The sequence below is a fragment of the Hoplias malabaricus genome, chromosome 14, assembly GCF_029633855.1.
Source record: "Hoplias malabaricus isolate fHopMal1 chromosome 14, fHopMal1.hap1, whole genome shotgun sequence".
In the NCBI taxonomy this organism is placed as follows: domain Eukaryota; kingdom Metazoa; phylum Chordata; class Actinopteri; order Characiformes; family Erythrinidae; genus Hoplias; species Hoplias malabaricus.
The window spans coordinates 25,189,341-25,214,705 of NC_089813.1; the positions used below are offsets into that span (position 1 = coordinate 25,189,341).

A 25,365-nucleotide genomic window follows, 5' to 3' on the forward strand; every position below is an offset into this window, starting at 1 on the left:
GGTCATGTGCCTAGAAAGACGCTCCTCGCAAGGAAACTTTTGCAGCGCACTTTTCGTCATGTTGTCAGAACTTAAACAAACACACAGCCGACAGGCACTTACAGTGCTTTCATAATTGTGGGGACAAAGGTTTTGATCGCTCGCCCGAACAGGGACTTGAACCCTGGACCCTCAGATTAAAAGTCTGATGCTCTACCGACTGAGCTATCCGGGCTCTGCTCAAGGTCCTCTGGTAGACGACCGAGTGTCAATTTCCTTGCCAACTTGGCGTCAACGGGACTCGCACCGGCAGTACGTTCTGAACATTTTGCTCGTGATGAGGACTTCGTCGCTGTGAATTCAGTTCTGAAAACCAAAGGATGGGGAGCCATTCTCAAGACCTCGTGGCGCAACGGTAGCGCGTCTGACTCCAGATCAGAAGGTTGCGTGTTCAAATCACGTCGGGGTCGTGGGTTTGGCTCCCCTTCCTGTGGCCTTGCCTTTCTCTCTTTTTACTATCAACTCCAGCTCTTGAGGACTTCTGCCCGTGTTCATCATACAGCTCAGAACTCTTCTTCAGCTGAGCCTTTTATTTCGTTCACAGATCAGCAAGAGGATGATGTATATTTCTGTCAAGTAAACAGTGACATGCACTGCATGTTTCACACTTGCTTTCTCAAGATGGAGCACATGAGCCTGGCAACAACTGTAACGCATTTCAACTCACGTCTTGTTGGTCATGTGCCTAGAAAGACGCTCCTCGCAAGGAAACTTTTGCAGCGCACTTTTCGTCATGTTGTCAGAACTTAAACAAACACACAGCCGACAGGCACTTACAGTGCTTTCATAATTGTGGGGACAAAGGTTTTGATCGCTCGCCCGAACAGGGACTTGAACCCTGGACCCTCAGATTAAAAGTCTGATGCTCTACCGACTGAGATATCCGGGCTCTGCTCAAGGTCCTCTGGTAGACGACCGAGTGTCAATTTCCTTGCCAACTTGGCGTCAACGGGACTCGCACCGGCAGTACGTTCTGAACATTTTGCTCGTGATGAGGACTTCGTCGCTGTGAATTCAGTTCTGAAAACCAAAGGATGGGGAGACATCCTCAAGACCTCGTGGCGCAACGGTAGCGCGTCTGACTCCAGATCAGAAGGTTGCGTGTTCAAATCACGTCGGGGTCAAGCGTTTGGCTCATGTGGGTTTGGCTCCCCTTCCTGTGGCCTTGCCTTTCTCTCTTTTTACTATCAACTCCAGCTCTTGAGGACTTCTGCCCGTGTTCATCATACAGCTCAGAACTCTTCTTCAGCTGAGCCTTTTATTTCGTTCACAGATCAGCAAGAGGATGATGTATATTTCTGTCAAGTAAACAGTGACATGCACTGCATGTTTCACACTTGCTTTCTCAAGATGGAGCACATAAGCCTGTCAACAACTGTAACGCATTTCAACTCACGTCTTGTTGGTCATGTGCCTAGAAAGACGCTCCTCGCAAGGAAACTTTTGCAGCGCACTTTTCGTCATGTTGTCAGAACTTAAACAAACACACAGCCGACAGGCACTTACAGTGCTTTCATAATTGTGGGGACAAAGGTTTTGATCGCTCGCCCGAACAGGGACTTGAACCCTGGACCCTCAGATTAAAAGTCTGATGCTCTACCGACTGAGCTATCCGGGCTCTGCTCAAGGTCCTCTGGTAGACGACCGAGTGTCAATTTCCTTGCCAACTTGGCGTCAACGGGACTCGCACCGGCAGTACGTTCTGAACATTTTGCTCGTGATGAGGACTTCGTCGCTGTGAATTCAGTTCTGAAAACCAAAGGATGGGGAGCCATTCTCAAGACCTCGTGGCGCAACGGTAGCGCGTCTGACTCCAGATCAGAAGGTTGCGTGTTCAAATCACGTCGGGGTCAAGCGTTTGGCTCATGTGGGTTTGGCTCCCCTTCCTGTGGCCTTGCCTTTCTCTCTTTTTGCTATCAACTCCAGCTCTTGAGGACTTCTGCCCGTGTTCATCATACAGCTCAGAACTCTTCTTCAGCTGAGCCTTTTATTTCGTTCACAGATCAGCAAGAGGATGATGTATATTTCTGTCAAGTAAACAGTGACATGCACTGCATGTTTCACACTTGCTTTCTCAAGATGGAGCACATAAGCCTGTCAACAACTGTAACGCATTTCAACTCACGTCTTGTTGGTCATGTGCCTAGAAAGACGCTCCTCGCAAGGAAACTTTTGCAGCGCACTTTTCGTCATGTTGTCAGAAGTTAAACAAACACACAGCCGACAGGCACTTACAGTGCTTTCATAATTGTGGGGACAAAGGTTTTGATCGCTCGCCCGAACAGGGACTTGAACCCTGGACCCTCAGATTAAAAGTCTGATGCTCTACCGACTGAGCTATCCGGGCTCTGCTCAAGGTCCTCTGGTAGACGACCGAGTGTCAATTTCCTTGCCAACTTGGCGTCAACGGGACTCGCACCGGCAGTACGTTCTGAACATTTTGCTCGTGATGAGGACTTCGTCGCTGTGAATTCAGTTCTGAAAACCAAAGGATGGGGAGCCATCCTCAAGACCTCGTGGCGCAACGGTAGCGCGTCTGACTCCAGATCAGAAGGTTGCGTGTTCAAATCACGTCGGGGTCAAGCGTGTGGCTCATGTGGGTTTGGCTCCCCTTCCTGTGGCCTTGCCTTTCTCTCTTTTTACTATCAACTCCAGCTCTTGAGGACTTCTGCCCGTGTTCATCATACAGCTCAGAACTCTTCTTCAGCTGAGCCTTTTATTTCGTTCACAGATCAGCAAGAGGATGATGTATATTTCTGTCAAGTAAACAGTGACATGCACTGCATGTTTCACACTTGCTTTCTCAAGATGGAGCACATAAGCCTGGCAACAACTGTAACGCATTTCAACTCACGTCTTGTTGGTCATGTGCCTAGAAAGACGCTCCTCGCAAGGAAACTTTTGCAGCGCACTTTTCGTCATGTTGTCAGAAGTTAAACAAACACACAGCCGACAGGCACTTACAGTGCTTTCATAATTGTGGGGACAAAGGTTTTGATCGCTCGCCCGAACAGGGACTTGAACCCTGGACCCTCAGATTAAAAGTCTGATGCTCTACCGACTGAGCTATCCGGGCTCTGCTCAAGGTCCTCTGGTAGACGACCGAGTGTCAATTTCCTTGCCAACTTGGCGTCAACGGGACTCGCACCGGCAGTACGTTCTGAACATTTTGCTCGTGATGAGGACTTCGTCGCTGTGAATTCAGTTCTGAAAACCAAAGGATGGGGAGCCATCCTCAAGACCTCGTGGCGCAACGGTAGAGCGTTTGACTCCAGATCAGAAGGTTGCGTGTTCAAATCACGTCGGGGTCAAGCGTTTGGCTCATGTGGGTTTGGCTCCCCTTCCTGTGCCCTTGCCTTTCTCTCTTTTTGCTATCAACTCCAGCTCTTGAGGACTTCTGCCCGTGTTCATCATACAGCTCAGAACTCTTCTTCAGCTGAGCCTTTTATTTCGTTCACAGATCAGCAAGAGGATGATGTATATTTCTGTCAAGTAAACAGTGACATGCACTGCATGTTTCACACTTGCTTTCTCAAGATGGAGCACATAAGCCTGTCAACAACTGTAACGCATTTCAACTCACGTCTTGTTGGTCATGTGCCTAGAAAGACGCTCCTCGCAAGGAAACTTTTGCAGCGCACTTTTCGTCATGTTGTCAGAAGTTAAACAAACACACAGCCGACAGGCACTTACAGTGCTTTCATAATTGTGGGGACAAAGGTTTTGATCGCTCGCCCGAACAGGGACTTGAACCCTGGACCCTCAGATTAAAAGTCTGATGCTCTACCGACTGAGCTATCCGGGCTCTGCTCAAGGTCCTCTGGTAGACGACCGAGTGTCAATTTCCTTGCTAACTTGGCGTCAACGGGACTCGCACCGGCAGTACGTTCTGAACATTTTGCTCGTGATGAGGACTTCGTCGCTGTGAATTCAGTTCTGAAAACCAAAGGATGGGAAGCCATCCTCAAGACCTCGTGGCGCAACGGTAGCGCGTCTGACTCCAGATCAGAAGGTTGCGTATTCAAATCACGTCGGGGTCAAGCGTGTGGCTCATGTGGGTTTGGCTCCCCTTCCTGTGGCCTTGCCTTTCTCTCTTTTTACTATCAACTCCAGCTCTTGAGGACTTCTGCCCGTGTTCATCATACAGCTCAGAACTCTTCTTCAGCTGAGCCTTTTATTTCGTTCACAGATCAGCAAGAGGATGATGTATATTTCTGTCAAGTAAACAGTGACATGCACTGCATGTTTCACACTTGCTTTCTCAAGATGGAGCACATAAGCCTGGCAACAACTGTAACGCATTTCAACTCACGTCTTGTTGGTCATGTGCCTAGAAAGACGCTCCTCGCAAGGAAACTTTTGCAGCGCACTTTTCGTCATGTTGTCAGAACTTAAACAAACACACAGCCGACAGGCACTTACAGTGCTTTCATAATTGTGGGGACAAAGGTTTTGATCGCTCGCCCGAACAGGGACTTGAACCCTGGACCCTCAGATTAAAAGTCTGATGCTCTACCGACTGAGCTATCCGGGCTCTGCTCAAGGTCCTCTGGTAGACGACCGAGTGTCAATTTCCTTGCTAACTTGGCGTCAACGGGACTCGCACCGGCAGTACGTTCTGAACATTTTGCTCGTGATGAGGACTTCGTCGCTGTGAATTCAGTTCTGAAAACCAAAGGATGGGAAGCCATCCTCAAGACCTCGTGGCGCAACGGTAGCGCGTCTGACTCCAGATCAGAAGGTTGCGTATTCAAATCACGTCGGGGTCAAGCGTGTGGCTCATGTGGGTTTGGCTCCCCTTCCTGTGGCCTTGCCTTTCTCTCTTTTTACTATCAACTCCAGCTCTTGAGGACTTCTGCCCGTGTTCATCATACAGCTCAGAACTCTTCTTCAGCTGAGCCTTTTATTTCGTTCACAGATCAGCAAGAGGATGATGTATATTTCTGTCAAGTAAACAGTGACATGCACTGCATGTTTCACACTTGCTTTCTCAAGATGGAGCACATAAGCCTGGCAACAACTGTAACGCATTTCAACTCACGTCTTGTTGGTCATGTGCCTAGAAAGACGCTCCTCGCAAGGAAACTTTTGCAGCGCACTTTTCGTCATGTTGTCAGAACTTAAACAAACACACAGCCGACAGGCACTTACAGTGCTTTCATAATTGTGGGGACAAAGGTTTTGATCGCTCGCCCGAACAGGGACTTGAACCCTGGACCCTCAGATTAAAAGTCTGATGCTCTACCGACTGAGCTATCCGGGCTCTGCTCAAGGTCCTCTGGTAGACGACCGAGTGTCAATTTCCTTGCCAACTTGGCGTCAACGGGACTCGCACCGGCAGTACGTTCTGAACATTTTGCTCGTGATGAGGACTTCGTCGCTGTGAATTCAGTTCTGAAAACCAAAGGATGGGGAGACATCCTCAAGACCTCGTGGCGCAACGGTAGCGCGTCTGACTCCAGATCAGAAGGTTGCGTGTTCAAATCACGTCGGGGTCAAGCGTTTGGCTCATGTGGGTTTGGCTCCCCTTCCTGTGCCCTTGCCTTTCTCTCTTTTTACTATCAACTCCAGCTCTTGAGGACTTCTGCCCGTGTTCATCATACAGCTCAGAACTCTTCTTCAGCTGAGCCTTTTATTTCGTTCACAGATCAGCAAGAGGATGATGTATATTTCTGTCAAGTAAACAGTGACATGCACTGCATGTTTCACACTTGCTTTCTCAAGATGGAGCACATAAGCCTGTCAACAACTGTAACGCATTTCAACTCACGTCTTGTTGGTCATGTGCCTAGAAAGACGCTCCTCGCAAGGAAACTTTTGCAGCGCACTTTTCGTCATGTTGTCAGAAGTTAAACAAACACACAGCCGACAGGCACTTACAGTGCTTTCATAATTGTGGGGACAAAGGTTTTGATCGCTCGCCCGAACAGGGACTTGAACCCTGGACCCTCAGATTAAAAGTCTGATGCTCTACCGACTGAGCTATCCGGGCTCTGCTCAAGGTCCTCTGGTAGACGACCGAGTGTCAATTTCCTTGCTAACTTGGCGTCAACGGGACTCGCACCGGCAGTACGTTCTGAACATTTTGCTCGTGATGAGGACTTCGTCGCTGTGAATTCAGTTCTGAAAACCAAAGGATGGGGAGCCATCCTCAAGACCTCGTGGCGCAACGGTAGAGCGTTTGACTCCAGATCAGAAGGTTGCGTGTTCAAATCACGTCGGGGTCAAGCGTTTGGCTCATGTGGGTTTGGCTCCCCTTCCTGTGCCCTTGCCTTTCTCTCTTTTTGCTATCAACTCCAGCTCTTGAGGACTTCTGCCCGTGTTCATCATACAGCTCAGAACTCTTCTTCAGCTGAGCCTTTTATTTCGTTCACAGATCAGCAAGAGGATGATGTATATTTCTGTCAAGTAAACAGTGACATGCACTGCATGTTTCACACTTGCTTTCTCAAGATGGAGCACATAAGCCTGTCAACAACTGTAACGCATTTCAACTCACGTCTTGTTGGTCATGTGCCTAGAAAGACGCTCCTCGCAAGGAAACTTTTGCAGCGCACTTTTCGTCATGTTGTCAGAAGTTAAACAAACACACAGCCGACAGGCACTTACAGTGCTTTCATAATTGTGGGGACAAAGGTTTTGATCGCTCGCCCGAACAGGGACTTGAACCCTGGACCCTCAGATTAAAAGTCTGATGCTCTACCGACTGAGCTATCCGGGCTCTGCTCAAGGTCCTCTGGTAGACGACCGAGTGTCAATTTCCTTGCTAACTTGGCGTCAACGGGACTCGCACCGGCAGTACGTTCTGAACATTTTGCTCGTGATGAGGACTTCGTCGCTGTGAATTCAGTTCTGAAAACCAAAGGATGGGAAGCCATCCTCAAGACCTCGTGGCGCAACGGTAGCGCGTCTGACTCCAGATCAGAAGGTTGCGTATGCAAATCACGTCGGGGTCAAGCGTGTGGCTCATGTGGGTTTGGCTCCCCTTCCTGTGGCCTTGCCTTTCTCTCTTTTTACTATCAACTCCAGCTCTTGAGGACTTCTGCCCGTGTTCATCATACAGCTCAGAACTCTTCTTCAGCTGAGCCTTTTATTTCGTTCACAGATCAGCAAGAGGATGATGTATATTTCTGTCAAGTAAACAGTGACATGCACTGCATGTTTCACACTTGCTTTCTCAAGATGGAGCACATAAGCCTGGCAACAACTGTAACGCATTTCAACTCACGTCTTGTTGGTCATGTGCCTAGAAAGACGCTCCTCGCAAGGAAACTTTTGCAGCGCACTTTTCGTCATGTTGTCAGAAGTTAAACAAACACACAGCCGACAGGCACTTACAGTGCTTTCATAATTGTGGGGACAAAGGTTTTGATCGCTCGCCCGAACAGGGACTTGAACCCTGGACCCTCAGATTAAAAGTCTGATGCTCTACCGACTGAGCTATCCGGGCTCTGCTCAAGGTCCTCTGGTAGACGACCGAGTGTCAATTTCCTTGCCAACTTGGCGTCAACGGGACTCGCACCGGCAGTACGTTCTGAACATTTTGCTCGTGATGAGGACTTCGTCGCTGTGAATTCAGTTCTGAAAACCAAAGGATGGGGAGACATCCTCAAGACCTCGTGGCGCAACGGTAGCGCGTCTGACTCCAGATCAGAAGGTTGCGTGTTCAAATCACGTTGGGGTCAAGCGTTTGGCTCATGTGGGTTTGGCTCCCCTTCCTGTGCCCTTGCCTTTCTCTCTTTTTACTATCAACTCCAGCTCTTGAGGACTTCTGCCCGTGTTCATCATACAGCTCAGAACTCTTCTTCAGCTGAGCCTTTTATTTCGTTCACAGATCAGCAAGAGGATGATGTATATTTCTGTCAAGTAAACAGTGACATGCACTGCATGTTTCACACTTGCTTTCTCAAGATGGAGCACATAAGCCTGTCAACAACTGTAACGCATTTCAACTCACGTCTTGTTGGTCATGTGCCTAGAAAGACGCTCCTCGCAAGGAAACTTTTGCAGCGCACTTTTCGTCATGTTGTCAGAACTTAAACAAACACACAGCCGACAGGCACTTACAGTGCTTTCATAATTGTGGGGACAAAGGTTTTGATCGCTCGCCCGAACAGGGACTTGAACCCTGGACCCTCAGATTAAAAGTCTGATGCTCTACCGACTGAGCTATCCGGGCTCTGCTCAAGGTCCTCTGGTAGACGACCGAGTGTCAATTTCCTTGCCAACTTGGCGTCAACGGGACTCGCACCGGCAGTACGTTCTGAACATTTTGCTCGTGATGAGGACTTCGTCGCTGTGAATTCAGTTCTGAAAACCAAAGGATGGGGAGCCATTCTCAAGACCTCGTGGCGCAACGGTAGCGCGTCTGACTCCAGATCAGAAGGTTGCGTGTTCAAATCACGTCGGGGTCAAGCGTTTGGCTCATGTGGGTTTGGCTCCCCTTCCTGTGCCCTTGCCTTTCTCTCTTTTTACTATCAACTCCAGCTCTTGAGGACTTCTGCCCGTGTTCATCATACAGCTCAGAACTCTTCTTCAGCTGAGCCTTTTATTTCGTTCACAGATCAGCAAGAGGATGATGTATATTTCTGTCAAGTAAACAGTGACATGCACTGCATGTTTCACACTTGCTTTCTCAAGATGGAGCACATAAGCCTGGCAACAACTGTAACGCATTTCAACTCACGTCTTGTTGGTCATGTGCCTAGAAAGACGCTCCTCGCAAGGAAACTTTTGCAGCGCACTTTTCGTCATGTTGTCAGAACTTAAACAAACACACAGCCGACAGGCACTTACAGTGCTTTCATAATTGTGGGGACAAAGGTTTTGATCGCTCGCCCGAACAGGGACTTGAACCCTGGACCCTCAGATTAAAAGTCTGATGCTCTACCGACTGAGCTATCCGGGCTCTGCTCAAGGTCCTCTGGTAGACGACCGAGTGTCAATTTCCTTGCCAACTTGGCGTCAACGGGACTCGCACCGGCAGTACGTTCTGAACATTTTGCTCGTGATGAGGACTTCGTCGCTGTGAATTCAGTTCTGAAAACCAAAGGATGGGGAGACATCCTCAAGACCTCGTGGCGCAACGGTAGCGCGTCTGACTCCAGATCAGAAGGTTGCGTGTTCAAATCACGTCGGGGTCAAGCGTTTGGCTCATGTGGGTTTGGCTCCCCTTCCTGTGGCCTTGCCTTTCTCTCTTTTTACTATCAACTCCAGCTCTTGAGGACTTCTGCCCGTGTTCATCATACAGCTCAGAACTCTTCTTCAGCTGAGCCTTTTATTTCGTTCACAGATCAGCAAGAGGATGATGTATATTTCTGTCAAGTAAACAGTGACATGCACTGCATGTTTCACACTTGCTTTCTCAAGATGGAGCACATAAGCCTGTCAACAACTGTAACGCATTTCAACTCACGTCTTGTTGGTCATGTGCCTAGAAAGACGCTCCTCGCAAGGAAACTTTTGCAGCGCACTTTTCGTCATGTTGTCAGAAGTTAAACAAACACACAGCCGACAGGCACTTACAGTGCTTTCATAATTGTGGGGACAAAGGTTTTGATCGCTCGCCCGAACAGGGACTTGAACCCTGGACCCTCAGATTAAAAGTCTGATGCTCTACCGACTGAGCTATCCGGGCTCTGCTCAAGGTCCTCTGGTAGACGACCGAGTGTCAATTTCCTTGCCAACTTGGCGTCAACGGGACTCGCACCGGCAGTACGTTCTGAACATTTTGCTCGTGATGAGGACTTCGTCGCTGTGAATTCAGTTCTGAAAACCAAAGGATGGGAAGCCATCCTCAAGACCTCGTGGCGCAACGGTAGCGCGTCTGACTCCAGATCAGAAGGTTGCGTATTCAAATCACGTCGGGGTCAAGCGTGTGGCTCATGTGGGTTTGGCTCCCCTTCCTGTGGCCTTGCCTTTCTCTCTTTTTACTATCAACTCCAGCTCTTGAGGACTTCTGCCCGTGTTCATCATACAGCTCAGAACTCTTCTTCAGCTGAGCCTTTTATTTCGTTCACAGATCAGCAAGAGGATGATGTATATTTCTGTCAAGTAAACAGTGACATGCACTGCATGTTTCACACTTGCTTTCTCAAGATGGAGCACATGAGCCTGGCAACAACTGTAACGCATTTCAACTCACGTCTTGTTGGTCATGTGCCTAGAAAGACGCTCCTCGCAAGGAAACTTTTGCAGCGCACTTTTCGTCATGTTGTCAGAACTTAAACAAACACACAGCCGACAGGCACTTACAGTGCTTTCATAATTGTGGGGACAAAGGTTTTGATCGCTCGCCCGAACAGGGACTTGAACCCTGGACCCTCAGATTAAAAGTCTGATGCTCTACCGACTGAGATATCCGGGCTCTGCTCAAGGTCCTCTGGTAGACGACCGAGTGTCAATTTCCTTGCCAACTTGGCGTCAACGGGACTCGCACCGGCAGTACGTTCTGAACATTTTGCTCGTGATGAGGACTTCGTCGCTGTGAATTCAGTTCTGAAAACCAAAGGATGGGGAGACATCCTCAAGACCTCGTGGCGCAACGGTAGCGCGTCTGACTCCAGATCAGAAGGTTGCGTGTTCAAATCACGTCGGGGTCAAGCGTTTGGCTCATGTGGGTTTGGCTCCCCTTCCTGTGGCCTTGCCTTTCTCTCTTTTTACTATCAACTCCAGCTCTTGAGGACTTCTGCCCGTGTTCATCATACAGCTCAGAACTCTTCTTCAGCTGAGCCTTTTATTTCGTTCACAGATCAGCAAGAGGATGATGTATATTTCTGTCAAGTAAACAGTGACATGCACTGCATGTTTCACACTTGCTTTCTCAAGATGGAGCACATAAGCCTGTCAACAACTGTAACGCATTTCAACTCACGTCTTGTTGGTCATGTGCCTAGAAAGACGCTCCTCGCAAGGAAACTTTTGCAGCGCACTTTTCGTCATGTTGTCAGAACTTAAACAAACACACAGCCGACAGGCACTTACAGTGCTTTCATAATTGTGGGGACAAAGGTTTTGATCGCTCGCCCGAACAGGGACTTGAACCCTGGACCCTCAGATTAAAAGTCTGATGCTCTACCGACTGAGCTATCCGGGCTCTGCTCAAGGTCCTCTGGTAGACGACCGAGTGTCAATTTCCTTGCCAACTTGGCGTCAACGGGACTCGCACCGGCAGTACGTTCTGAACATTTTGCTCGTGATGAGGACTTCGTCGCTGTGAATTCAGTTCTGAAAACCAAAGGATGGGGAGCCATTCTCAAGACCTCGTGGCGCAACGGTAGCGCGTCTGACTCCAGATCAGAAGGTTGCGTGTTCAAATCACGTCGGGGTCAAGCGTTTGGCTCATGTGGGTTTGGCTCCCCTTCCTGTGGCCTTGCCTTTCTCTCTTTTTGCTATCAACTCCAGCTCTTGAGGACTTCTGCCCGTGTTCATCATACAGCTCAGAACTCTTCTTCAGCTGAGCCTTTTATTTCGTTCACAGATCAGCAAGAGGATGATGTATATTTCTGTCAAGTAAACAGTGACATGCACTGCATGTTTCACACTTGCTTTCTCAAGATGGAGCACATAAGCCTGTCAACAACTGTAACGCATTTCAACTCACGTCTTGTTGGTCATGTGCCTAGAAAGACGCTCCTCGCAAGGAAACTTTTGCAGCGCACTTTTCGTCATGTTGTCAGAAGTTAAACAAACACACAGCCGACAGGCACTTACAGTGCTTTCATAATTGTGGGGACAAAGGTTTTGATCGCTCGCCCGAACAGGGACTTGAACCCTGGACCCTCAGATTAAAAGTCTGATGCTCTACCGACTGAGCTATCCGGGCTCTGCTCAAGGTCCTCTGGTAGACGACCGAGTGTCAATTTCCTTGCCAACTTGGCGTCAACGGGACTCGCACCGGCAGTACGTTCTGAACATTTTGCTCGTGATGAGGACTTCGTCGCTGTGAATTCAGTTCTGAAAACCAAAGGATGGGGAGCCATCCTCAAGACCTCGTGGCGCAACGGTAGCGCGTCTGACTCCAGATCAGAAGGTTGCGTGTTCAAATCACGTCGGGGTCAAGCGTGTGGCTCATGTGGGTTTGGCTCCCCTTCCTGTGGCCTTGCCTTTCTCTCTTTTTACTATCAACTCCAGCTCTTGAGGACTTCTGCCCGTGTTCATCATACAGCTCAGAACTCTTCTTCAGCTGAGCCTTTTATTTCGTTCACAGATCAGCAAGAGGATGATGTATATTTCTGTCAAGTAAACAGTGACATGCACTGCATGTTTCACACTTGCTTTCTCAAGATGGAGCACATAAGCCTGGCAACAACTGTAACGCATTTCAACTCACGTCTTGTTGGTCATGTGCCTAGAAAGACGCTCCTCGCAAGGAAACTTTTGCAGCGCACTTTTCGTCATGTTGTCAGAAGTTAAACAAACACACAGCCGACAGGCACTTACAGTGCTTTCATAATTGTGGGGACAAAGGTTTTGATCGCTCGCCCGAACAGGGACTTGAACCCTGGACCCTCAGATTAAAAGTCTGATGCTCTACCGACTGAGCTATCCGGGCTCTGCTCAAGGTCCTCTGGTAGACGACCGAGTGTCAATTTCCTTGCCAACTTGGCGTCAACGGGACTCGCACCGGCAGTACGTTCTGAACATTTTGCTCGTGATGAGGACTTCGTCGCTGTGAATTCAGTTCTGAAAACCAAAGGATGGGGAGCCATCCTCAAGACCTCGTGGCGCAACGGTAGAGCGTTTGACTCCAGATCAGAAGGTTGCGTGTTCAAATCACGTCGGGGTCAAGCGTTTGGCTCATGTGGGTTTGGCTCCCCTTCCTGTGCTCTTGCCTTTCTCTCTTTTTGCTATCAACTCCAGCTCTTGAGGACTTCTGCCCGTGTTCATCATACAGCTCAGAACTCTTCTTCAGCTGAGCCTTTTATTTCGTTCACAGATCAGCAAGAGGATGATGTATATTTCTGTCAAGTAAACAGTGACATGCACTGCATGTTTCACACTTGCTTTCTCAAGATGGAGCACATAAGCCTGTCAACAACTGTAACGCATTTCAACTCACGTCTTGTTGGTCATGTGCCTAGAAAGACGCTCCTCGCAAGGAAACTTTTGCAGCGCACTTTTCGTCATGTTGTCAGAAGTTAAACAAACACACAGCCGACAGGCACTTACAGTGCTTTCATAATTGTGGGGACAAAGGTTTTGATCGCTCGCCCGAACAGGGACTTGAACCCTGGACCCTCAGATTAAAAGTCTGATGCTCTACCGACTGAGCTATCCGGGCTCTGCTCAAGGTCCTCTGGTAGACGACCGAGTGTCAATTTCCTTGCTAACTTGGCGTCAACGGGACTCGCACCGGCAGTACGTTCTGAACATTTTGCTCGTGATGAGGACTTCGTCGCTGTGAATTCAGTTCTGAAAACCAAAGGATGGGAAGCCATCCTCAAGACCTCGTGGCGCAACGGTAGCGCGTCTGACTCCAGATCAGAAGGTTGCGTATTCAAATCACGTCGGGGTCAAGCGTGTGGCTCATGTGGGTTTGGCTCCCCTTCCTGTGGCCTTGCCTTTCTCTCTTTTTACTATCAACTCCAGCTCTTGAGGACTTCTGCCCGTGTTCATCATACAGCTCAGAACTCTTCTTCAGCTGAGCCTTTTATTTCGTTCACAGATCAGCAAGAGGATGATGTATATTTCTGTCAAGTAAACAGTGACATGCACTGCATGTTTCACACTTGCTTTCTCAAGATGGAGCACATAAGCCTGGCAACAACTGTAACGCATTTCAACTCACGTCTTGTTGGTCATGTGCCTAGAAAGACGCTCCTCGCAAGGAAACTTTTGCAGCGCACTTTTCGTCATGTTGTCAGAACTTAAACAAACACACAGCCGACAGGCACTTACAGTGCTTTCATAATTGTGGGGACAAAGGTTTTGATCGCTCGCCCGAACAGGGACTTGAACCCTGGACCCTCAGATTAAAAGTCTGATGCTCTACCGACTGAGCTATCCGGGCTCTGCTCAAGGTCCTCTGGTAGACGACCGAGTGTCAATTTCCTTGCTAACTTGGCGTCAACGGGACTCGCACCGGCAGTACGTTCTGAACATTTTGCTCGTGATGAGGACTTCGTCGCTGTGAATTCAGTTCTGAAAACCAAAGGATGGGAAGCCATCCTCAAGACCTCGTGGCGCAACGGTAGCGCGTCTGACTCCAGATCAGAAGGTTGCGTATTCAAATCACGTCGGGGTCAAGCGTGTGGCTCATGTGGGTTTGGCTCCCCTTCCTGTGGCCTTGCCTTTCTCTCTTTTTACTATCAACTCCAGCTCTTGAGGACTTCTGCCCGTGTTCATCATACAGCTCAGAACTCTTCTTCAGCTGAGCCTTTTATTTCGTTCACAGATCAGCAAGAGGATGATGTATATTTCTGTCAAGTAAACAGTGACATGCACTGCATGTTTCACACTTGCTTTCTCAAGATGGAGCACATAAGCCTGGCAACAACTGTAACGCATTTCAACTCACGTCTTGTTGGTCATGTGCCTAGAAAGACGCTCCTCGCAAGGAAACTTTTGCAGCGCACTTTTCGTCATGTTGTCAGAACTTAAACAAACACACAGCCGACAGGCACTTACAGTGCTTTCATAATTGTGGGGACAAAGGTTTTGATCGCTCGCCCGAACAGGGACTTGAACCCTGGACCCTCAGATTAAAAGTCTGATGCTCTACCGACTGAGCTATCCGGGCTCTGCTCAAGGTCCTCTGGTAGACGACCGAGTGTCAATTTCCTTGCCAACTTGGCGTCAACGGGACTCGCACCGGCAGTACGTTCTGAACATTTTGCTCGTGATGAGGACTTCGTCGCTGTGAATTCAGTTCTGAAAACCAAAGGATGGGGAGACATCCTCAAGACCTCGTGGCGCAACGGTAGCGCGTCTGACTCCAGATCAGAAGGTTGCGTGTTCAAATCACGTCGGGGTCAAGCGTTTGGCTCATGTGGGTTTGGCTCCCCTTCCTGTGCCCTTGCCTTTCTCTCTTTTTACTATCAACTCCAGCTCTTGAGGACTTCTGCCCGTGTTCATCATACAGCTCAGAACTCTTCTTCAGCTGAGCCTTTTATTTCGTTCACAGATCAGCAAGAGGATGATGTATATTTCTGTCAAGTAAACAGTGACATGCACTGCATGTTTCACACTTGCTTTCTCAAGATGGAGCACATAAGCCTGTCAACAACTGTAACGCATTTCAACTCACGTCTTGTTGGTCATGTGCCTAGAAAGACGCTCCTCGCAAGGAAACTTTTGCAGCGCACTTTTCGTCATGTTGTCAGAAGTTAAACAAACACACAGCCGACAGGCACTTACAGTGCTTTCATAATTGTGGGGACAAAGGTTTTGATCGCTCGCCCGAACAGGGACTTGAACCCTGGACCCTCAGATTAAAAGTCTGATGCTCTACCGACTGAGCTATCCGGGCTCTGCTCAAGGTCCTCTGGTAGACGACCGAGTGTCAATTTCCTTGCTAACTTGGCGTCAACGGGACTCGCACCGGCAGTACGTTCTGAACATTTTGCTCGTGATGAGGACTTCGTCGCTGTGAATTCAGTTCTGAAAACCAAAGGATGGGGAGCCATCCTCAAGACCTCGTGGCGCAACGGTAGAGCGTTTGACTCCAGATCAGAAGGTTGCGTGTTCAAATCACGTCGGGGTCAAGCGTTTGGCTCATGTGGGTTTGGCTCCCCTTCCTGTGCCCTTGCCTTTCTCTCTTTTTGCTATCAACTCCAGCTCTTGAGGACTTCTGCCCGTGTTCATCATACAGCTCAGAACTCTTCTTCAGCTGAGCCTTTTATTTCGTTCACAGATCAGCAAGAGGATGATGTATATTTCTGTCAAGTAAACAGTGACATGCACTGCATGTTTCACACTTGCTTTCTCAAGATGGAGCACATAAGCCTGTCAACAACTGTAACGCATTTCAACTCACGTCTTGTTGGTCATGTGCCTAGAAAGACGCTCCTCGCAAGGAAACTTTTGCAGCGCACTTTTCGTCATGTTGTCAGAAGTTAAACAAACACACAGCCGACAGGCACTTACAGTGCTTTCATAATTGTGGGGACAAAGGTTTTGATCGCTCGCCCGAACAGGGACTTGAACCCTGGACCCTCAGATTAAAAGTCTGATGCTCTACCGACTGAGCTATCCGGGCTCTGCTCAAGGTCCTCTGGTAGACGACCGAGTGTCAATTTCCTTGCTAACTTGGCGTCAACGGGACTCGCACCGGCAGTACGTTCTGAACATTTTGCTCGTGATGAGGACTTCGTCGCTGTGAATTCAGTTCTGAAAACCAAAGGATGGGAAGCCATCCTCAAGACCTCGTGGCGCAACGGTAGCGCGTCTGACTCCAGATCAGAAGGTTGCGTATGCAAATCACGTCGGGGTCAAGCGTGTGGCTCATGTGGGTTTGGCTCCCCTTCCTGTGGCCTTGCCTTTCTCTCTTTTTACTATCAACTCCAGCTCTTGAGGACTTCTGCCCGTGTTCATCATACAGCTCAGAACTCTTCTTCAGCTGAGCCTTTTATTTCGTTCACAGATCAGCAAGAGGATGATGTATATTTCTGTCAAGTAAACAGTGACATGCACTGCATGTTTCACACTTGCTTTCTCAAGATGGAGCACATAAGCCTGGCAACAACTGTAACGCATTTCAACTCACGTCTTGTTGGTCATGTGCCTAGAAAGACGCTCCTCGCAAGGAAACTTTTGCAGCGCACTTTTCGTCATGTTGTCAGAAGTTAAACAAACACACAGCCGACAGGCACTTACAGTGCTTTCATAATTGTGGGGACAAAGGTTTTGATCGCTCGCCCGAACAGGGACTTGAACCCTGGACCCTCAGATTAAAAGTCTGATGCTCTACCGACTGAGCTATCCGGGCTCTGCTCAAGGTCCTCTGGTAGACGACCGAGTGTCAATTTCCTTGCCAACTTGGCGTCAACGGGACTCGCACCGGCAGTACGTTCTGAACATTTTGCTCGTGATGAGGACTTCGTCGCTGTGAATTCAGTTCTGAAAACCAAAGGATGGGGAGACATCCTCAAGACCTCGTGGCGCAACGGTAGCGCGTCTGACTCCAGATCAGAAGGTTGCGTGTTCAAATCACGTTGGGGTCAAGCGTTTGGCTCATGTGGGTTTGGCTCCCCTTCCTGTGCCCTTGCCTTTCTCTCTTTTTACTATCAACTCCAGCTCTTGAGGACTTCTGCCCGTGTTCATCATACAGCTCAGAACTCTTCTTCAGCTGAGCCTTTTATTTCGTTCACAGATCAGCAAGAGGATGATGTATATTTCTGTCAAGTAAACAGTGACATGCACTGCATGTTTCACACTTGCTTTCTCAAGATGGAGCACATAAGCCTGTCAACAACTGTAACGCATTTCAACTCACGTCTTGTTGGTCATGTGCCTAGAAAGACGCTCCTCGCAAGGAAACTTTTGCAGCGCACTTTTCGTCATGTTGTCAGAACTTAAACAAACACACAGCCGACAGGCACTTACAGTGCTTTCATAATTGTGGGGACAAAGGTTTTGATCGCTCGCCCGAACAGGGACTTGAACCCTGGACCCTCAGATTAAAAGTCTGATGCTCTACCGACTGAGCTATCCGGGCTCTGCTCAAGGTCCTCTGGTAGACGACCGAGTGTCAATTTCCTTGCCAACTTGGCGTCAACGGGACTCGCACCGGCAGTACGTTCTGAACATTTTGCTCGTGATGAGGACTTCGTCGCTGTGAATTCAGTTCTGAAAACCAAAGGATGGGGAGCCATTCTCAAGACCTCGTGGCGCAACGGTAGCGCGTCTGACTCCAGATCAGAAGGTTGCGTGTTCAAATCACGTCGGGGTCAAGCGTTTGGCTCATGTGGGTTTGGCTCCCCTTCCTGTGCCCTTGCCTTTCTCTCTTTTTACTATCAACTCCAGCTCTTGAGGACTTCTGCCCGTGTTCATCATACAGCTCAGAACTCTTCTTCAGCTGAGCCTTTTATTTCGTTCACAGATCAGCAAGAGGATGATGTATATTTCTGTCAAGTAAACAGTGACATGCACTGCATGTTTCACACTTGCTTTCTCAAGATGGAGCACATAAGCCTGGCAACAACTGTAACGCATTTCAACTCACGTCTTGTTGGTCATGTGCCTAGAAAGACGCTCCTCGCAAGGAAACTTTTGCAGCGCACTTTTCGTCATGTTGTCAGAACTTAAACAAACACACAGCCGACAGGCACTTACAGTGCTTTCATAATTGTGGGGACAAAGGTTTTGATCGCTCGCCCGAACAGGGACTTGAACCCTGGACCCTCAGATTAAAAGTCTGATGCTCTACCGACTGAGCTATCCGGGCTCTGCTCAAGGTCCTCTGGTAGACGACCGAGTGTCAATTTCCTTGCCAACTTGGCGTCAACGGGACTCGCACCGGCAGTACGTTCTGAACATTTTGCTCGTGATGAGGACTTCGTCGCTGTGAATTCAGTTCTGAAAACCAAAGGATGGGGAGACATCCTCAAGACCTCGTGGCGCAACGGTAGCGCGTCTGACTCCAGATCAGAAGGTTGCGTGTTCAAATCACGTCGGGGTCAAGCGTTTGGCTCATGTGGGTTTGGCTCCCCTTCCTGTGGCCTTGCCTTTCTCTCTTTTTACTATCAACTCCAGCTCTTGAGGACTTCTGCCCGTGTTCATCATACAGCTCAGAACTCTTCTTCAGCTGAGCCTTTTATTTCGTTCACAGATCAGCAAGAGGATGATGTATATTTCTGTCAAGTAAACAGTGACATGCACTGCATGTTTCACACTTGCTTTCTCAAGATGGAGCACATAAGCCTGTCAACAACTGTAACGCATTTCAACTCACGTCTTGTTGGTCATGTGCCTAGAAAGACGCTCCTCGCAAGGAAACTTTTGCAGCGCACTTTTCGTCATGTTGTCAGAAGTTAAACAAACACACAGCCGACAGGCACTTACAGTGCTTTCATAATTGTGGGGACAAAGGTTTTGATCGCTCGCCCGAACAGGGACTTGAACCCTGGACCCTCAGATTAAAAGTCTGATGCTCTACCGACTGAGCTATCCGGGCTCTGCTCAAGGTCCTCTGGTAGACGACCGAGTGTCAATTTCCTTGCCAACTTGGCGTCAACGGGACTCGCACCGGCAGTACGTTCTGAACATTTTGCTCGTGATGAGGACTTCGTCGCTGTGAATTCAGTTCTGAAAACCAAAGGATGGGAAGCCATCCTCAAGACCTCGTGGCGCAACGGTAGCGCGTCTGACTCCAGATCAGAAGGTTGCGTATTCAAATCACGTCGGGGTCAAGCGTGTGGCTCATGTGGGTTTGGCTCCCCTTCCTGTGGCCTTGCCTTTCTCTCTTTTTACTATCAACTCCAGCTCTTGAGGACTTCTGCCCGTGTTCATCATACAGCTCAGAACTCTTCTTCAGCTGAGCCTTTTATTTCGTTCACAGATCAGCAAGAGGATGATGTATATTTCTGTCAAGTAAACAGTGACATGCACTGCATGTTTCACACTTGCTTTCTCAAGATGGAGCACATAAGCCTGGCAACAACTGTAACGCATTTCAACTCACGTCTTGTTGGTCATGTGCCTAGAAAGACGCTCCTCGCAAGGAAACTTTTGCAGCGCACTTTTCGTCATGTTGTCAGAACTTAAACAAACACACAGCCGACAGGCACTTACAGTGCTTTCATAATTGTGGGGACAAAGGTTTTGATCGCTCGCCCGAACAGGGACTTGAACCCTGGACCCTCAGATTAAAAGTCTGATGCTCTACCGACTGAGCTATCCGGGCTCTGCTCAAGGTCCTCTGGTAGACGACCGAGTGTCAATTTCCTTGCCAACTTGGCGTCAACGGGACTCGCACCGGCAGTACGTTCTGAACATTTTGCTCGTGATGAGGACTTCGTCGCTGTGAATTCAGTTCTGAAAACCAAAGGATGGGGAGACATCCTCAAGACCTCGTGGCGCAACGGTAGCGCGTCTGACTCCAGATCAGAAGGTTGCGTGTTCAAATCACGTCGGGGTCAAGCGTTTGGCTCATGTGGGTTTGGCTCCCCTTCCTGTGGCCTTGCCTTTCTCTCTTTTTACTATCAACTCCAGCTCTTGAGGACTTCTGCCCGTGTTCATCATACAGCTCAGAACTCTTCTTCAGCTGAGCCTTTTATTTCGTTCACAGATCAGCAAGAGGATGATGTATATTTCTGTCAAGTAAACAGTGACATGCACTGCATGTTTCACACTTGCTTTCTCAAGATGGAGCACATAAGCCTGTCAACAACTGTAACGCATTTCAACTCACGTCTTGTTGGTCATGTGCCTAGAAAGACGCTCCTCGCAAGGAAACTTTTGCAGCGCACTTTTCGTCATGTTGTCAGAAGTTAAACAAACACACAGCCGACAGGCACTTACAGTGCTTTCATAATTGTGGGGACAAAGGTTTTGATCGCTCGCCCGAACAGGGACTTGAACCCTGGACCCTCAGATTAAAAGTCTGATGCTCTACCGACTGAGCTATCCGGGCTCTGCTCAAGGTCCTCTGGTAGACGACCGAGTGTCAATTTCCTTGCTAACTTGGCGTCAACGGGACTCGCACCGGCAGTACGTTCTGAACATTTTGCTCGTGATGAGGACTTCGTCGCTGTGAATTCAGTTCTGAAAACCAAAGGATGGGGAGCCATCCTCAAGACCTCGTGGCGCAACGGTAGAGCGTTTGACTCCAGATCAGAAGGTTGCGTGTTCAAATCACGTCGGGGTCAAGCGTTTGGCTCATGTGGGTTTGGCTCCCCTTCCTGTGCCCTTGCCTTTCTCTCTTTTTGCTATCAACTCCAGCTCTTGAGGACTTCTGCCCGTGTTCATCATACAGCTCAGAACTCTTCTTCAGCTGAGCCTTTTATTTCGTTCACAGATCAGCAAGAGGATGATGTATATTTCTGTCAAGTAAACAGTGACATGCACTGCATGTTTCACACTTGCTTTCTCAAGATGGAGCACATAAGCCTGTCAACAACTGTAACGCATTTCAACTCACGTCTTGTTGGTCATGTGCCTAGAAAGACGCTCCTCGCAAGGAAACTTTTGCAGCGCACTTTTCGTCATGTTGTCAGAAGTTAAACAAACACACAGCCGACAGGCACTTACAGTGCTTTCATAATTGTGGGGACAAAGGTTTTGATCGCTCGCCCGAACAGGGACTTGAACCCTGGACCCTCAGATTAAAAGTCTGATGCTCTACCGACTGAGCTATCCGGGCTCTGCTCAAGGTCCTCTGGTAGACGACCGAGTGTCAATTTCCTTGCTAACTTGGCGTCAACGGGACTCGCACCGGCAGTACGTTCTGAACATTTTGCTCGTGATGAGGACTTCGTCGCTGTGAATTCAGTTCTGAAAACCAAAGGATGGGAAGCCATCCTCAAGACCTCGTGGCGCAACGGTAGCGCGTCTGACTCCAGATCAGAAGGTTGCGTGTTCAAATCACGTCGGGGTCAAGCGTTTGGCTCATGTGGGTTTGGCTCCCCTTCCTGTGCCCTTGCCTTTCTCTCTTTTTACTATCAACTCCAGCTCTTGAGGACTTCTGCCCGTGTTCATCATACAGCTCAGAACTCTTCTTCAGCTGAGCCTTTTATTTCGTTCACAGATCAGCAAGAGGATGATGTATATTTCTGTCAAGTAAACAGTGACATGCACTGCATGTTTCACACTTGCTTTCTCAAGATGGAGCACATAAGCCTGTCAACAACTGTAACGCATTTCAACTCACGTCTTGTTGGTCATGTGCCTAGAAAGACGCTCCTCGCAAGGAAACTTTTGCAGCGCACTTTTCGTCATGTTGTCAGAACTTAAACAAACACACAGCCGACAGGCACTTACAGTGCTTTCATAATTGTGGGGACAAAGGTTTTGATCGCTCGCCCGAACAGGGACTTGAACCCTGGACCCTCAGATTAAAAGTCTGATGCTCTACCGACTGAGCTATCCGGGCTCTGCTCAAGGTCCTCTGGTAGACGACCGAGTGTCAATTTCCTTGCCAACTTGGCGTCAACGGGACTCGCACCGGCAGTACGTTCTGAACATTTTGCTCGTGATGAGGACTTCGTCGCTGTGAATTCAGTTCTGAAAACCAAAGGATGGGGAGCCATTCTCAAGACCTCGTGGCGCAACGGTAGCGCGTCTGACTCCAGATCAGAAGGTTGCGTGTTCAAATCACGTCGGGGTCAAGCGTTTGGCTCATGTGGGTTTGGCTCCCCTTCCTGTGGCCTTGCCTTTCTCTCTTTTTACTATCAACTCCAGCTCTTGAGGACTTCTGCCCGTGTTCATCATACAGCTCAGAACTCTTCTTCAGCTGAGCCTTTTATTTCGTTCACAGATCAGCAAGAGGATGATGTATATTTCTGTCAAGTAAACAGTGACATGCACTGCATGTTTCACACTTGCTTTCTCAAGATGGAGCACATAAGCCTGGCAACAACTGTAACGCATTTCAACTCACGTCTTGTTGGTCATGTGCCTAGAAAGACGCTCCTCGCAAGGAAACTTTTGCAGCGCACTTTTCGTCATGTTGTCAGAAGTTAAACAAACACACAGCCGACAGGCACTTACAGTGCTTTCATAATTGTGGGGACAAAGGTTTTGATCGCTCGCCCGAACAGGGACTTGAACCCTGGACCCTCAGATTAAAAGTCTGATGCTCTACCGACTGAGCTATCCGGGCTCTGCTCAAGGTCCTCTGGTAGACGACCGAGTGTCAATTTCCTTGCCAACTTGGCGTCAACGGGACTCGCACCGGCAGTACGTTCTGAACATTTTGCTCGTGATGAGGACTTCGTCGCTGTGAATTCAGTTCTGAAAACCAAAGGATGGGGAGACATCCTCAAGACCTCGTGGCGCAACGGTAGCGCGTCTGACTCCAGATCAGAAGGTTGCGTGTTCAAATCACGTCGGGGTCAAGCGTTTGGCTCATGTGGGTTTGGCTCCCCTTCCTGTGCCCTTGCCTTTCTCTCTTTTTACTATCAACTCCAGCTCTTGAGGACTTCTGCCCGTGTTCATCATACAGCTCAGAACTCTTCTTCAGCTGAGCCTTTTATTTCGTTCACAGATCAGCAAGAGGATGATGTATATTTCTGTCAAGTAAACAGTGACATGCACTGCATGTTTCACACTTGCTTTCTCAAGATGGAGCACATAAGCCTGTCAACAACTGTAACGCATTTCAACTCACGTCTTGTTGGTCATGTGCCTAGAAAGACGCTCCTCGCAAGGAAACTTTTGCAGCGCACTTTTCGTCATGTTGTCAGAAGTTAAACAAACACACAGCCGACAGGCACTTACAGTGCTTTCATAATTGTGGGGACAAAGGTTTTGATCGCTCGCCCGAACAGGGACTTGAACCCTGGACCCTCAGATTAAAAGTCTGATGCTCTACCGACTGAGCTATCCGGGCTCTGCTCAAGGTCCTCTGGTAGACGACCGAGTGTCAATTTCCTTGCCAACTTGGCGTCAACGGGACTCGCACCGGCAGTACGTTCTGAACATTTTGCTCGTGATGAGGACTTCGTCGCTGTGAATTCAGTTCTGAAAACCAAAGGATGGGGAGCCATTCTCAAGACCTCGTGGCGCAACGGTAGCGCGTCTGACTCCAGATCAGAAGGTTGCGTGTTCAAATCACGTCGGGGTCAAGCGTTTGGCTCATGTGGGTTTGGCTCCCCTTCCTGTGCCCTTGCCTTTCTCTCTTTTTACTATCAACTCCAGCTCTTGAGGACTTCTGCCCGTGTTCATCATACAGCTCAGAACTCTTCTTCAGCTGAGCCTTTTATTTCGTTCACAGATCAGCAAGAGGATGATGTATATTTCTGTCAAGTAAACAGTGACATGCACTGCATGTTTCACACTTGCTTTCTCAAGATGGAGCACATAAGCCTGTCAACAACTGTAACGCATTTCAACTCACGTCTTGTTGGTCATGTGCCTAGAAAGACGCTCCTCGCAAGGAAACTTTTGCAGCGCACTTTTCGTCATGTTGTCAGAAGTTAAACAAACACACAGCCGACAGGCACTTACAGTGCTTTCATAATTGTGGGGACAAAGGTTTTGATCGCTCGCCCGAACAGGGACTTGAACCCTGGACCCTCAGATTAAAAGTCTGATGCTCTACCGACTGAGCTATCCGGGCTCTGCTCAAGGTCCTCTGGTAGACGACCGAGTGTCAATTTCCTTGCCAACTTGGCGTCAACGGGACTCGCACCGGCAGTACGTTCTGAACATTTTGCTCGTGATGAGGACTTCGTCGCTGTGAATTCAGTTCTGAAAACCAAAGGATGGGGAGCCATTCTCAAGACCTCGTGGCGCAACGGTAGCGCGTCTGACTCCAGATCAGAAGGTTGTGTGTTCAAATCACGTCGGGGTCAAGCGTTTGGCTCATGTGGGTTTGGCTCCCCTTCCTGTGGCCTTGCCTTTCTCTCTTTTTACTATCAACTCCAGCTCTTGAGGACTTCTGCCCGTGTTCATCATACAGCTCAGAACTCTTCTTCAGCTGAGCCTTTTATTTCGTTCACAGATCAGCAAGAGGATGATGTATATTTCTGTCAAGTAAACAGTGACATGCACTGCATGTTTCACACTTGCTTTCTCAAGATGGAGCACATAAGCCTGTCAACAACTGTAACGCATTTCAACTCACGTCTTGTTGGTCATGTGCCTAGAAAGACGCTCCTCGCAAGGAAACTTTTGCAGCGCACTTTTCGTCATGTTGTCAGAAGTTAAACAAACACACAGCCGACAGGCACTTACAGTGCTTTCATAATTGTGGGGACAAAGGTTTTGATCGCTCGCCCGAACAGGGACTTGAACCCTGGACCCTCAGATTAAAAGTCTGATGCTCTACCGACTGAGCTATCCGGGCTCTGCTCAAGGTCCTCTGGTAGACGACCGAGTGTCAATTTCCTTGCCAACTTGGCGTCAACGGGACTCGCACCGGCAGTACGTTCTGAACATTTTGCTCGTGATGAGGACTTCGTCGCTGTGAATTCAGTTCTGAAAACCAAAGGATGGGGAGCCATCCTCAAGACCTCGTGGCGCAACGGTAGCGCGTCTGACTCCAGATCAGAAGGTTGCGTGTTCAAATCACGTCGGGGTCAAGCGTTTGGCTCATGTGGGTTTGGCTCCCTTGCCTTTCTCTCTTTTTACTATCAACTCCAGCTCTTGAGGACTTCTGCCCGTGTTCATCATACAGCTCAGAACTCTTCTTCAGCTGAGCCTTTTATTTCGTTCACAGATCAGCAA

The 25,365-nt window shown here is 48.9% G+C and overlaps 55 non-coding genes across 55 annotated transcripts; 22 read left to right on the plus strand and 33 right to left on the minus strand.

Moving 5' to 3' along the window:
* Window positions 1-141: 141 nt before the first annotated feature.
* trnak-uuu (transfer RNA lysine (anticodon UUU)) lies at window positions 142-214 on the minus strand. Its single transcript has one exon. It is a non-coding gene; the product is annotated as a tRNA-Lys (tRNA).
* A 163-nt stretch (window positions 215-377) lies between these two features.
* Window positions 378-449, plus strand: trnaw-cca (transfer RNA tryptophan (anticodon CCA)). The gene has a single exon. It is a non-coding gene; the product is annotated as a tRNA-Trp (tRNA).
* Window positions 450-1,091: 642 nt separating this feature from the next.
* On the plus strand, window positions 1,092-1,163 carry trnaw-cca (transfer RNA tryptophan (anticodon CCA)). Its single transcript has one exon. It is a non-coding gene; the product is annotated as a tRNA-Trp (tRNA).
* Window positions 1,164-1,584: 421 nt separating this feature from the next.
* On the minus strand, window positions 1,585-1,657 carry trnak-uuu (transfer RNA lysine (anticodon UUU)). Its single transcript has one exon. It is a non-coding gene; the product is annotated as a tRNA-Lys (tRNA).
* A 163-nt stretch (window positions 1,658-1,820) lies between these two features.
* On the plus strand, window positions 1,821-1,892 carry trnaw-cca (transfer RNA tryptophan (anticodon CCA)). Its single transcript has one exon. It is a non-coding gene; the product is annotated as a tRNA-Trp (tRNA).
* A 421-nt stretch (window positions 1,893-2,313) lies between these two features.
* Window positions 2,314-2,386, minus strand: trnak-uuu (transfer RNA lysine (anticodon UUU)). Its single transcript has one exon. It is a non-coding gene; the product is annotated as a tRNA-Lys (tRNA).
* A 163-nt stretch (window positions 2,387-2,549) lies between these two features.
* Window positions 2,550-2,621, plus strand: trnaw-cca (transfer RNA tryptophan (anticodon CCA)). Its single transcript has one exon. It is a non-coding gene; the product is annotated as a tRNA-Trp (tRNA).
* A 421-nt stretch (window positions 2,622-3,042) lies between these two features.
* Window positions 3,043-3,115, minus strand: trnak-uuu (transfer RNA lysine (anticodon UUU)). The gene has a single exon. It is a non-coding gene; the product is annotated as a tRNA-Lys (tRNA).
* A 656-nt stretch (window positions 3,116-3,771) lies between these two features.
* trnak-uuu (transfer RNA lysine (anticodon UUU)) lies at window positions 3,772-3,844 on the minus strand. Its single transcript has one exon. It is a non-coding gene; the product is annotated as a tRNA-Lys (tRNA).
* A 656-nt stretch (window positions 3,845-4,500) lies between these two features.
* trnak-uuu (transfer RNA lysine (anticodon UUU)) lies at window positions 4,501-4,573 on the minus strand. The gene has a single exon. It is a non-coding gene; the product is annotated as a tRNA-Lys (tRNA).
* A 656-nt stretch (window positions 4,574-5,229) lies between these two features.
* Window positions 5,230-5,302, minus strand: trnak-uuu (transfer RNA lysine (anticodon UUU)). The gene has a single exon. It is a non-coding gene; the product is annotated as a tRNA-Lys (tRNA).
* A 163-nt stretch (window positions 5,303-5,465) lies between these two features.
* trnaw-cca (transfer RNA tryptophan (anticodon CCA)) lies at window positions 5,466-5,537 on the plus strand. The gene has a single exon. It is a non-coding gene; the product is annotated as a tRNA-Trp (tRNA).
* Window positions 5,538-5,958: 421 nt separating this feature from the next.
* trnak-uuu (transfer RNA lysine (anticodon UUU)) lies at window positions 5,959-6,031 on the minus strand. Its single transcript has one exon. It is a non-coding gene; the product is annotated as a tRNA-Lys (tRNA).
* Window positions 6,032-6,687: 656 nt separating this feature from the next.
* On the minus strand, window positions 6,688-6,760 carry trnak-uuu (transfer RNA lysine (anticodon UUU)). The gene has a single exon. It is a non-coding gene; the product is annotated as a tRNA-Lys (tRNA).
* A 656-nt stretch (window positions 6,761-7,416) lies between these two features.
* Window positions 7,417-7,489, minus strand: trnak-uuu (transfer RNA lysine (anticodon UUU)). Its single transcript has one exon. It is a non-coding gene; the product is annotated as a tRNA-Lys (tRNA).
* Window positions 7,490-7,652: 163 nt separating this feature from the next.
* Window positions 7,653-7,724, plus strand: trnaw-cca (transfer RNA tryptophan (anticodon CCA)). The gene has a single exon. It is a non-coding gene; the product is annotated as a tRNA-Trp (tRNA).
* Window positions 7,725-8,145: 421 nt separating this feature from the next.
* On the minus strand, window positions 8,146-8,218 carry trnak-uuu (transfer RNA lysine (anticodon UUU)). Its single transcript has one exon. It is a non-coding gene; the product is annotated as a tRNA-Lys (tRNA).
* Window positions 8,219-8,381: 163 nt separating this feature from the next.
* Window positions 8,382-8,453, plus strand: trnaw-cca (transfer RNA tryptophan (anticodon CCA)). The gene has a single exon. It is a non-coding gene; the product is annotated as a tRNA-Trp (tRNA).
* Window positions 8,454-8,874: 421 nt separating this feature from the next.
* Window positions 8,875-8,947, minus strand: trnak-uuu (transfer RNA lysine (anticodon UUU)). Its single transcript has one exon. It is a non-coding gene; the product is annotated as a tRNA-Lys (tRNA).
* Window positions 8,948-9,110: 163 nt separating this feature from the next.
* On the plus strand, window positions 9,111-9,182 carry trnaw-cca (transfer RNA tryptophan (anticodon CCA)). The gene has a single exon. It is a non-coding gene; the product is annotated as a tRNA-Trp (tRNA).
* Window positions 9,183-9,603: 421 nt separating this feature from the next.
* On the minus strand, window positions 9,604-9,676 carry trnak-uuu (transfer RNA lysine (anticodon UUU)). The gene has a single exon. It is a non-coding gene; the product is annotated as a tRNA-Lys (tRNA).
* Window positions 9,677-10,568: 892 nt separating this feature from the next.
* Window positions 10,569-10,640, plus strand: trnaw-cca (transfer RNA tryptophan (anticodon CCA)). Its single transcript has one exon. It is a non-coding gene; the product is annotated as a tRNA-Trp (tRNA).
* Window positions 10,641-11,061: 421 nt separating this feature from the next.
* On the minus strand, window positions 11,062-11,134 carry trnak-uuu (transfer RNA lysine (anticodon UUU)). Its single transcript has one exon. It is a non-coding gene; the product is annotated as a tRNA-Lys (tRNA).
* A 163-nt stretch (window positions 11,135-11,297) lies between these two features.
* trnaw-cca (transfer RNA tryptophan (anticodon CCA)) lies at window positions 11,298-11,369 on the plus strand. The gene has a single exon. It is a non-coding gene; the product is annotated as a tRNA-Trp (tRNA).
* A 421-nt stretch (window positions 11,370-11,790) lies between these two features.
* On the minus strand, window positions 11,791-11,863 carry trnak-uuu (transfer RNA lysine (anticodon UUU)). The gene has a single exon. It is a non-coding gene; the product is annotated as a tRNA-Lys (tRNA).
* A 163-nt stretch (window positions 11,864-12,026) lies between these two features.
* Window positions 12,027-12,098, plus strand: trnaw-cca (transfer RNA tryptophan (anticodon CCA)). The gene has a single exon. It is a non-coding gene; the product is annotated as a tRNA-Trp (tRNA).
* Window positions 12,099-12,519: 421 nt separating this feature from the next.
* trnak-uuu (transfer RNA lysine (anticodon UUU)) lies at window positions 12,520-12,592 on the minus strand. The gene has a single exon. It is a non-coding gene; the product is annotated as a tRNA-Lys (tRNA).
* A 656-nt stretch (window positions 12,593-13,248) lies between these two features.
* Window positions 13,249-13,321, minus strand: trnak-uuu (transfer RNA lysine (anticodon UUU)). The gene has a single exon. It is a non-coding gene; the product is annotated as a tRNA-Lys (tRNA).
* Window positions 13,322-13,977: 656 nt separating this feature from the next.
* Window positions 13,978-14,050, minus strand: trnak-uuu (transfer RNA lysine (anticodon UUU)). The gene has a single exon. It is a non-coding gene; the product is annotated as a tRNA-Lys (tRNA).
* Window positions 14,051-14,706: 656 nt separating this feature from the next.
* On the minus strand, window positions 14,707-14,779 carry trnak-uuu (transfer RNA lysine (anticodon UUU)). Its single transcript has one exon. It is a non-coding gene; the product is annotated as a tRNA-Lys (tRNA).
* Window positions 14,780-14,942: 163 nt separating this feature from the next.
* trnaw-cca (transfer RNA tryptophan (anticodon CCA)) lies at window positions 14,943-15,014 on the plus strand. The gene has a single exon. It is a non-coding gene; the product is annotated as a tRNA-Trp (tRNA).
* Window positions 15,015-15,435: 421 nt separating this feature from the next.
* trnak-uuu (transfer RNA lysine (anticodon UUU)) lies at window positions 15,436-15,508 on the minus strand. Its single transcript has one exon. It is a non-coding gene; the product is annotated as a tRNA-Lys (tRNA).
* Window positions 15,509-16,164: 656 nt separating this feature from the next.
* On the minus strand, window positions 16,165-16,237 carry trnak-uuu (transfer RNA lysine (anticodon UUU)). The gene has a single exon. It is a non-coding gene; the product is annotated as a tRNA-Lys (tRNA).
* Window positions 16,238-16,893: 656 nt separating this feature from the next.
* Window positions 16,894-16,966, minus strand: trnak-uuu (transfer RNA lysine (anticodon UUU)). Its single transcript has one exon. It is a non-coding gene; the product is annotated as a tRNA-Lys (tRNA).
* A 163-nt stretch (window positions 16,967-17,129) lies between these two features.
* On the plus strand, window positions 17,130-17,201 carry trnaw-cca (transfer RNA tryptophan (anticodon CCA)). The gene has a single exon. It is a non-coding gene; the product is annotated as a tRNA-Trp (tRNA).
* Window positions 17,202-17,622: 421 nt separating this feature from the next.
* trnak-uuu (transfer RNA lysine (anticodon UUU)) lies at window positions 17,623-17,695 on the minus strand. Its single transcript has one exon. It is a non-coding gene; the product is annotated as a tRNA-Lys (tRNA).
* Window positions 17,696-17,858: 163 nt separating this feature from the next.
* Window positions 17,859-17,930, plus strand: trnaw-cca (transfer RNA tryptophan (anticodon CCA)). Its single transcript has one exon. It is a non-coding gene; the product is annotated as a tRNA-Trp (tRNA).
* Window positions 17,931-18,351: 421 nt separating this feature from the next.
* On the minus strand, window positions 18,352-18,424 carry trnak-uuu (transfer RNA lysine (anticodon UUU)). The gene has a single exon. It is a non-coding gene; the product is annotated as a tRNA-Lys (tRNA).
* A 163-nt stretch (window positions 18,425-18,587) lies between these two features.
* On the plus strand, window positions 18,588-18,659 carry trnaw-cca (transfer RNA tryptophan (anticodon CCA)). The gene has a single exon. It is a non-coding gene; the product is annotated as a tRNA-Trp (tRNA).
* A 421-nt stretch (window positions 18,660-19,080) lies between these two features.
* On the minus strand, window positions 19,081-19,153 carry trnak-uuu (transfer RNA lysine (anticodon UUU)). The gene has a single exon. It is a non-coding gene; the product is annotated as a tRNA-Lys (tRNA).
* Window positions 19,154-19,809: 656 nt separating this feature from the next.
* trnak-uuu (transfer RNA lysine (anticodon UUU)) lies at window positions 19,810-19,882 on the minus strand. Its single transcript has one exon. It is a non-coding gene; the product is annotated as a tRNA-Lys (tRNA).
* A 163-nt stretch (window positions 19,883-20,045) lies between these two features.
* trnaw-cca (transfer RNA tryptophan (anticodon CCA)) lies at window positions 20,046-20,117 on the plus strand. The gene has a single exon. It is a non-coding gene; the product is annotated as a tRNA-Trp (tRNA).
* A 421-nt stretch (window positions 20,118-20,538) lies between these two features.
* Window positions 20,539-20,611, minus strand: trnak-uuu (transfer RNA lysine (anticodon UUU)). The gene has a single exon. It is a non-coding gene; the product is annotated as a tRNA-Lys (tRNA).
* A 656-nt stretch (window positions 20,612-21,267) lies between these two features.
* On the minus strand, window positions 21,268-21,340 carry trnak-uuu (transfer RNA lysine (anticodon UUU)). Its single transcript has one exon. It is a non-coding gene; the product is annotated as a tRNA-Lys (tRNA).
* Window positions 21,341-21,503: 163 nt separating this feature from the next.
* On the plus strand, window positions 21,504-21,575 carry trnaw-cca (transfer RNA tryptophan (anticodon CCA)). The gene has a single exon. It is a non-coding gene; the product is annotated as a tRNA-Trp (tRNA).
* Window positions 21,576-21,996: 421 nt separating this feature from the next.
* trnak-uuu (transfer RNA lysine (anticodon UUU)) lies at window positions 21,997-22,069 on the minus strand. Its single transcript has one exon. It is a non-coding gene; the product is annotated as a tRNA-Lys (tRNA).
* A 163-nt stretch (window positions 22,070-22,232) lies between these two features.
* On the plus strand, window positions 22,233-22,304 carry trnaw-cca (transfer RNA tryptophan (anticodon CCA)). The gene has a single exon. It is a non-coding gene; the product is annotated as a tRNA-Trp (tRNA).
* A 421-nt stretch (window positions 22,305-22,725) lies between these two features.
* Window positions 22,726-22,798, minus strand: trnak-uuu (transfer RNA lysine (anticodon UUU)). The gene has a single exon. It is a non-coding gene; the product is annotated as a tRNA-Lys (tRNA).
* Window positions 22,799-22,961: 163 nt separating this feature from the next.
* trnaw-cca (transfer RNA tryptophan (anticodon CCA)) lies at window positions 22,962-23,033 on the plus strand. The gene has a single exon. It is a non-coding gene; the product is annotated as a tRNA-Trp (tRNA).
* Window positions 23,034-23,454: 421 nt separating this feature from the next.
* trnak-uuu (transfer RNA lysine (anticodon UUU)) lies at window positions 23,455-23,527 on the minus strand. The gene has a single exon. It is a non-coding gene; the product is annotated as a tRNA-Lys (tRNA).
* A 163-nt stretch (window positions 23,528-23,690) lies between these two features.
* trnaw-cca (transfer RNA tryptophan (anticodon CCA)) lies at window positions 23,691-23,762 on the plus strand. Its single transcript has one exon. It is a non-coding gene; the product is annotated as a tRNA-Trp (tRNA).
* A 421-nt stretch (window positions 23,763-24,183) lies between these two features.
* trnak-uuu (transfer RNA lysine (anticodon UUU)) lies at window positions 24,184-24,256 on the minus strand. The gene has a single exon. It is a non-coding gene; the product is annotated as a tRNA-Lys (tRNA).
* Window positions 24,257-24,419: 163 nt separating this feature from the next.
* On the plus strand, window positions 24,420-24,491 carry trnaw-cca (transfer RNA tryptophan (anticodon CCA)). The gene has a single exon. It is a non-coding gene; the product is annotated as a tRNA-Trp (tRNA).
* A 421-nt stretch (window positions 24,492-24,912) lies between these two features.
* On the minus strand, window positions 24,913-24,985 carry trnak-uuu (transfer RNA lysine (anticodon UUU)). Its single transcript has one exon. It is a non-coding gene; the product is annotated as a tRNA-Lys (tRNA).
* Window positions 24,986-25,148: 163 nt separating this feature from the next.
* On the plus strand, window positions 25,149-25,220 carry trnaw-cca (transfer RNA tryptophan (anticodon CCA)). The gene has a single exon. It is a non-coding gene; the product is annotated as a tRNA-Trp (tRNA).
* The last annotated feature ends 145 nt before the right edge of the window (window positions 25,221-25,365 follow it).